The sequence below is a fragment of the Panthera pardus genome, unplaced genomic scaffold (assembly GCF_024362965.1).
Source record: "Panthera pardus isolate Hobbes unplaced genomic scaffold, ASM2436296v1 HiC_scaffold_17, whole genome shotgun sequence".
Lineage (NCBI taxonomy): Eukaryota > Metazoa > Chordata > Mammalia > Carnivora > Felidae > Panthera > Panthera pardus.
The window spans coordinates 98,982,614-98,990,765 of record NW_026526732.1 but is presented as its reverse complement, the minus strand read 5'-3'; positions in this window follow the sequence as shown (position 1 = coordinate 98,990,765).

Genomic DNA, 8,152 nt, shown 5'->3' with positions numbered 1-8,152 from the left:
GAATCTGCAGAGAAAAATCAGAAGGGACAGCCAAGGAGGTGCCTTAGAGGCCACAAGGCATGGGATAGGGGATTATGTTCCAAGGAGACTAGAGTGACCAACTATGACAAATGCTGCTGATTGAGCCAGTTAAATGTAAATCAAGAACTGACCATTGGCACTGGCAGCATGTATGAAATGAACATGGATGATTTTGTCAAGAGCTGTTTTTGTTAAGTGGGTTGGGCGGATGGGGGTCGGGGTGGAGGTCCTCATTGGAATGGATTTCAGAAAGAATAAGCTAAGCATCAGAGACTCCTGGTACAGACAACTCTTTTTAGCACCTTTGTTATAAAGGGGAACAGAGAAATGAGGAAGTCACTTTTTATTTTTTTTCATTTTATTTAATATGGTAAATACTATAATGTGTTTATATGTTAAAAAAATATTTAATAGAGAACATCAGTAGAAATAATGAAGCAGGAGAGAGGAAGCATGTCCTGCCTTTGAGTGGGTGCCAGGGGTTGGAATCCAGTGCACATGTGGAGGAATTGGCCTTTAGCAGGAGTAAAAATAACTCATGCAAAGGTTAGAGCAGGATTTTATTTTTAAGTTTTTAATATTTGGTTGCTGGAATGTTGGGACACTTTCTTCATGTTTCTTCAGTTCTCTCAGTAAAATAAGAGAAAATGTCATTAGTCAAGATTGGAAAGATATTTGAGGTTCAGGGACAGAGGAGAAAATGGGAAATAGAAAGTACAGCGTGGAGTGAATTGTACAAGGGAAGTAGGGGGGTTGCTCTAGGTGTTTCTGGAAGTTAATAATCATAAATATAAACAGGGACCAGTCAGCATGGTGGTGAGCTTTTCTCCAGCTGTAGTCTCTCCTTAGGTGTAGGTGTAGAATAGGCGGAGGGTTGTATTCACTCAGGACTGGGCTCTTGACCAGGATAATACCATGGAGGGAAGGAGGGCAAGGGAATTGGGAGTATGCATAAGGAACCACTGTAATGATGGACTGTGGAATCTAAGGCAGGGAGGGGAAAAGTGAGGGATGAAGAGGCAAAGAAGAAGGGAAGGTGTTGGAGCTGATGAACTGAAGGTCAACTAGAGTTAGAGTCTTAGATATCAGAGGTGTAGTGGGAACAAACAGAAGAATGAAGGTGGTGCTTAGAGAGTGTGATGTCTGGCATTGATATTATGGAAGGGGCATCTTTGAGGGTAATGGAAAAGTGCAAGGTGTGACCAGGAGAGTGGTTACTTGAGATAAATTGAAGGCTAAAATTGTTGAAGAGATTAAAAACCTGGTCACCGGCATACACTAGAAAGTTGATCTATGTGGATATTCATTCACCAAAGAATTCAAGAGCAAACCAGGTACCAGAATCTTTGAAGAATTAGAAAGGATAACTAAGTAATCTAGATGGCAGCAATAAAGAGAGGTGATAGGTAGCCAAACAACTCATGTACTTCTCAAACAACTCATGTACTTCTCAAACAACTCATGTACTTCTCAAACAACTCATGTACTTCTCAAACTGAACAGCCTGAGGTATGTGAATACACTGGAACTCTGAGATAATCTTGTATTTGATATAATATTGATTCATTTTAACTGTTTTTATCAAGTGCTCACAATGTACTAGGCACCATAGAAGGAAAGGCAAATAAGGGTGGCACAGTTTCTGATACTAAGGAAATCATTCTAACAAGGGAGATAAACATGAAAATAAGTGGTGATGCAGTGAAAACACATTCCAGCAATCTGTGGAACATTAACAAGAAATTGTGATCGTAGTGAATTGTTAAAATGAAAGCTTTCTGGACCATATAAAAGTCATCCCTGGGTGCAGTTAAAATTTGCATCTACCTTTCATGGATTTTCTCAAAAATATCTAGTGAGTACTATGTAAAAGTGTACAAAGTGTGGTGGAAGATACAATGATATATTAGATTCAAATCCTGTAGTTATTTTGGGTTATTTTATGATGAGTCATGTCATTGGTAAGATTTCCTATGGTTAACCTTTTTTTCCAGATAATTTTATTTAGGCAGTCACGTGAGCTCCGTTCAGCAAGGGCAAAACTGTTCTTTCATGTTACATCAAATTGTCTGAGTCATGTAAGCGTTTATTTAAAATTTAAAGCCAGAACTTCAGCTAAGAAAAATATCAGGGGAAAACAAAACTGGATACTGAAGACAGAATGCACTAAGTGCTATCTCTCTGAGCATATTCACAAGATTTTTACTGAAAACTTAAAACAGTGGGGTATCATTTTTTGTTTTGTTTTGGGGGACTTTTTGGGATCCGATAATAGAGTCTGTCAAATGACTCATAATGCCACCTGATGGCTGATATTTACCTCTTAATAACTATCATACTATGCTAGTGAATAACCAATTCCAACAAAAGAACTTGTTCTCTTCCTGGGATTTATTCCTTACCTTTTCTGTTGGAAGTTTATATCACAGTTTATTTAAAGGAATTCGATAGTTATTGATTCTTTAATTTGTAATAATAACTTACTTGAAGACTTTCTCAATGAAACATGTAACACTATACGTTAACATTCATTTCATCACATTTAAATTGGGGATAATAACGTCTATCTCACGAGGTTATAGTGAGGATTAAATGATCAATGTGAAGCTATGAAAAATGCTCAGCAAATTTTAGCTAACGTGGCTATTATCATTACCATCAAATTATTATTATAACACAGTCATTTTATTTTGAAACATCTGGCTACAAGTGAACAGAACCCAACTACTAGTAGGGCAAGAACACAATGAAGCTTAATTGAATGTGCAGAAATCAAAGAACGACATAAGGGTTGGAATGGCATTGAGCCTCAGAAGACAATAGGATTAGGCCCAGGAGAGCCATCAAATTTCTCTTTCCATCTCTTTTGTTTAGCCCTGCACATCTGCATCAATATTTCATCTCTGCATAGTGGCTCTCTCTGCTTTTCTCTGAAAAGGCAGTTTATATGTTACGACAACAGGTTAACTCACAGGCACTGTCACAGCCCCTGTGTTTACCTCAAGGTAAACTCAATGTTGTAGTTCAGGTCACATGCCGGGACTAACTACCTAACTCTCAAAAACGTTTCTAAATAGAAGAGAAAATGTGATGAGTCCAACTGGATTCAGGAATCTCCTCCTGACCTTGTTAGGATCAAAGAGTTGATATAATTTAAAAATGACTGTCTTCTTACCCTCATGATGTTTAGGGCAGCTTCTGGACAATGGAGAATTATTGGTAGCACTGCAAAAAAGACGTACTATGTCCTGCTCTTGATTTCTTAGCACATATATGTCTTTCTTTCCATATATCCAAATATATTCTATCCATCCTTCACCTGTTTGATGCATAACAACGCACACTCAACTGCTCCATCACTGGAGGAAACCTAAAAACAAAATCTGTCATTTCACCCAGAGGCATGCCACAGGGCACGTATCAGGACTTTTTAGGAGAGAAGCAACTCAAATTAATTTAAAGTGGAAACTTATTAAATCATTTAACTGGGAAGTCCAAAGATATTTCTAGATTTAGGCTCATTTAGATTGCAAAGTTCAAACAATTTTCCAGTATGTGTATCTCTACATCCACTGCTTCCCTCTGTATATTGCCTTAATATTCTTTACTTCAGAAGGACTTTATCCATGTGTCCAGGGGTGACAGATCACTATTAGATTCATGGTTTATTATCCCAGTTTTCTCTCCACTATCAGATATACATTACAGAGAAGGACTCTTCTGATTGATCTTGATTTGGTCATAGGCCCACTCAGAATCAGTTGTTTTATTTAAGAAAAATGGTGTTCTGTCTATGTGCAGGCCTGCATCATCTGTTTACTTCTGAAGCTGGGCGTATTTGGGAGCAGTAGGGACGTGCTCTATGATTGACAGCCCCACTGGAACCTCATGATTGGGAAGAACAGATCCACAAAGGTAGAAGTGCTGGCAAAATACTTCCCAACTCATTTCTAAATTCCAACCATGGTTTCCCAGCATCAGCATTAAGACCAATTATTAAATGTTTTCACCTAACTTGCCATATTACTTACAAATGTCACCAAATATATACTCAGTCCCTCTCCAAAGGACAACAAATCAATATCACCTTTAGATGGCACAGCCACAGATGGGTACTCCTCCTGGAACAGGTCCAGATGTGGGTCTCTATGATGTACTTAACCACAATGAGGGGGGATGGGATAAGCCTCTTATTTGTGATAAAGGGGAGAAGAAAAAATAGATAGCTGTTACTGAACCTCAGCATAAATCATATTCTGTAGGAAGTGATAGTAAGGAACTCCTCTTTGGCTGTGGAGTAAATTCTAGGTCTGGAGTAAATTCTGATCTGCCTCCCTTTGCTCTCACTGCTAGGAAGATTACAAGGGTCCATTTTTCACAGTGGACATGTCTAAAAGGAATAGATAAAGGGCTCCCTCCATAGCACTGTAATTGCTTAATCTACCCACTTTCTTTAGATATGGTCACAATGACTTGAGTGTTGAATTAATGGTTGAGCAATAATAGATCCCTGTTTTCCTGGCTTGAGGGTTCTCTGAAAATTAAATTTTCTAAAATTCCCACTCTCTACTTGTTAATTTATTTCTGAAATTTCCACAGAATAATTAGCAGTAGAAATCCTGGATCAAGAACACTGAATCCACTGATTTTCTCCCCATAATTGTTCTAATGCTCTGCTTATCTCTCAAAGTCACTGCTACAGGGCTTCCACTTAGCCCACAGCTGATGGTAGTAAGGATAAGCGCACCTCTGCCTTGTCCTACTACATCCCAGAAGATAATGCATTCATTATTTACCTCCTAGAGAGAGTATTAACTCTGTCAGTCTGGGTACAAATATTAGGAGATGTTTGGAAGATGAAGTCTATAACTTAAACTATTCCTTGATACCAATATTATTTTCTTATCTCTCTGCTTTCACTTGTTCTCACTTTATGGGGGGACAAATAATTTGTTCTGTTTTATGATTAGCAAGGCACTGGTTCTCTTTCAGCCATCCCAGATTCCTATGTTGTGCTTTGTCAACAACTCTAAATGCTGTTCTCCTTCTGCTTGCAGATTTCTGGCTTGGGAATCCAACCTTGTCCCATTCTTGCAAGATCTCACTGGAGGCTGCTAAATTTGCTACTATTCTCGTATATTTGCTAGGGCTCCAAAGGTTCCACCTAAGGAAGGCAGGGGGTCTGAATTCTAGGATACATCGGAGACTTATCAAATATTTCTGCCTTTCAGTCCAGAGACAGAGATCATTGCTGCTCACAATGACATCTGGACTCAATTTCCTATTTTAGGGTCCTGTTACCTGCAGAATTCTTTTTCAAGATACTGTGGGGAATCAGTTTAGGAATCCCCTGGGCTTACACCAATGGGTTAACAAGGCGTAAAGAAATACAAAGCCATTGAATGCTCACACCTGAATTTGGGTAAACCAGATTGGGACCCCAAGAATAGGGAGGTGCAAAGGCATCCCAGAATATAGAGGGAGGGTCAAAGACCCAAAATAGGAATGGGCACAAAGTATCCCAATACAAAGGTATATGAGGTAAACAAAATTAGGCATGCAGGGAAAAAATGGCCCCCAATTTAGTACTATATCAGAAAAGGTGCTTTCACAGGAGGAAAGGGCCAAGTTAGGTAAACAGGTGAATTGGACTATGGACCACTGCACTGCAGGCAAAGCAGCCTAGAGCGGAGATGGTTAAAGAGAGAAAAAGTGCCTTATTAACCCTGAGGTTATTCCCCCTATCTGTCTCATCCCCTAGGCTAGCTAAGATAAATGGATCCAGCACCTCCTGTCTGCCGTTAACAACTATCTGCCCATCTGCCCAGCACCAGGATTTTGTTTTATATTGACCCAAACCCCAAACACTGTATTCCTTCAAAACCCCCCTTTTCCCTCACATCCCTCAGTTAATGTTCCCAGTTTCTTTGTCTCTTTGTACACACCTATCATGTTTGTAAACCTTCTGATTTTAATAAATATGGGGCAAGGACCCTTATTCGGGGCTCTTGTCTTTTCCCAGACATTAGCAATCTTTCACTTTAATCCTGCATCCCCCCTCTTGCTAGACAAGAGAGAACATTAGACTTAGAATCTACGACAGACACCACTTTATATATGAGGATTCTTTGAGGTGCAAGTGTCGAAACACAACTTGGATAAAATATAGCACAGAATGGGTTTGATGCTTTTATACTTGGTTGTATCTAGAACTCAGTCATCATATAAAATTCCTCCCTCCCTCACCCTCCTGTTTATGGTTTATTTTTCTTCATAAATTGGTTTAATTTCCTCCTCCATCATTCCTTCATGCAGTTAAGAAAGGAGTCCAGTACTCCCGGCTCCTTCACCTTAGAAGGAGCTTAGTTTGACAATCTCAGCAGAAAGACAGCTTCTAATTCTCTAGTTGCATTGCGATATTTTGTTACAGTTTTAAGCTTTACAACATAATCCTCTATGTCACTTAGGGATGCATACATATGTGAAGAAAGAATGTGTCAGGATAGACGTGAGAATGAGAAACAACATATCGGAGAGCATGATTATCTCTGTGAGACCACGGGAGAATGAGCTATGGTGGGGTACCTAGGAACTTTAGCTGTATTGGTTTACATGGATCTTTGTTGTTTTATTCCTTATACATTTTAGTATGCCCAAGATATTTTATAATTTAAAAAAGAAAAAAAAATGATGTTAATGTTGGAAGTTCGATTCCAGAGACAATCTGATTGGCCCTATTTAGGTGATTTGAGCAGCCTGTCCCCCAATTTTTTCTTTTCCAATAAAATGTGGAAGGCTAGGTCATATGCTGACATCATGGATGTGGGTGGAATGAAGAGGTGCTGTGATTCTCAACCCATTAGCTACAAAAGGAACAGGGGAAATACGGTTTTCCAAAAAAAGGGGGTTATTGGTTGGATAAAAAACAATTGAGGGGCTTTTTAATGGGTTAATTTTCCCCAAATGAAATTCATTCCTTCTCTAGTTCATTTGAAGCCTATCCCGGTATGGATTCTCATCACATTATATCTCATGACCTAAAAGTATAACATTGACCATGGTCAACATACCTGATAAACAATGATGGGGGAAAAAAAACCAGGATGAGTCTTTAATGAAGTAAATCTTAATCTTTTCCTTGTGCAGTACACTTCCGGGCCACCCCCCAGAGGAGCATGAGGAAGGCTCCTCTGTGTGTGGGCGTGTGTGTATGCACACACACATCGGCATGCAAACACCTCTTACTTCCTGGTGGTGCTTGGATTTGGGTCTGAGAGTGACCCAAGTGGATAACACTCCCCATGCTATTTGTTATCATGGCTCACTGTTCCTCAGAATTTCACACTGCCCTGAAACCTCCTGGACTGTCATCTGGCTTCATTTTGGGGAATTCAGTTTGTTTAAAAAACGTTTCCACAAGACACTACCTGTAAGGACGCTCTCCAAAGCCTATTTTACCATCAAAGTTCTCTGCCTGTAATCATGGGCTGTCACCATTTCTCAACCATCCCCATTTCTCTCTGATGTTGGGCCTAAGCCACAGATCATGATGGGTAACAGTGGGATCCTTCCTTACCAGGACCCCATCCTGGTCCTTTCTCATGACAATGTAGTGATGGAATGAGCTTTACACTGAAATGCAGAGATTATTACTATCAGACACAAATGTTTGAAGGCTGCTTTAAAGACGTAAGAGTGGGAGAGGGTAATCAGGTTTGATATATATGCTCTCAATATTTGGATTCTCTAATTTTTTAAAAACATTTTTTAATGTTTATTTATTTTTAAGAGAGAGACAGAGAGCAAGCTGCAGAGGGGCAGAGAGAGAGGGAGACACAGAATCCGAAGCAGGCTTCAGGTTCCAAGCTGTCATTACAGAGAGCAACACGGGGTTCGAACCCATGAACCGTGAGATCATGACCTGAGCTGAAGTCGGATGCTTAACTGACAGAGCCACCCAGTCGTCCTTTTTTTTTTTAATGTTTATTTTTATTTTTGAGAGACAGAGGGAGACAGAGCATGAGCAGGGGAGGGGCAGAGAGAGAGGGAGACAAAGAATCAGAATCAGGCTCCAGGCTCTGAGCTGTCAGCACAGAGCCCGGCGTGGGGCTCGAACTCACCAAGTGTGAGA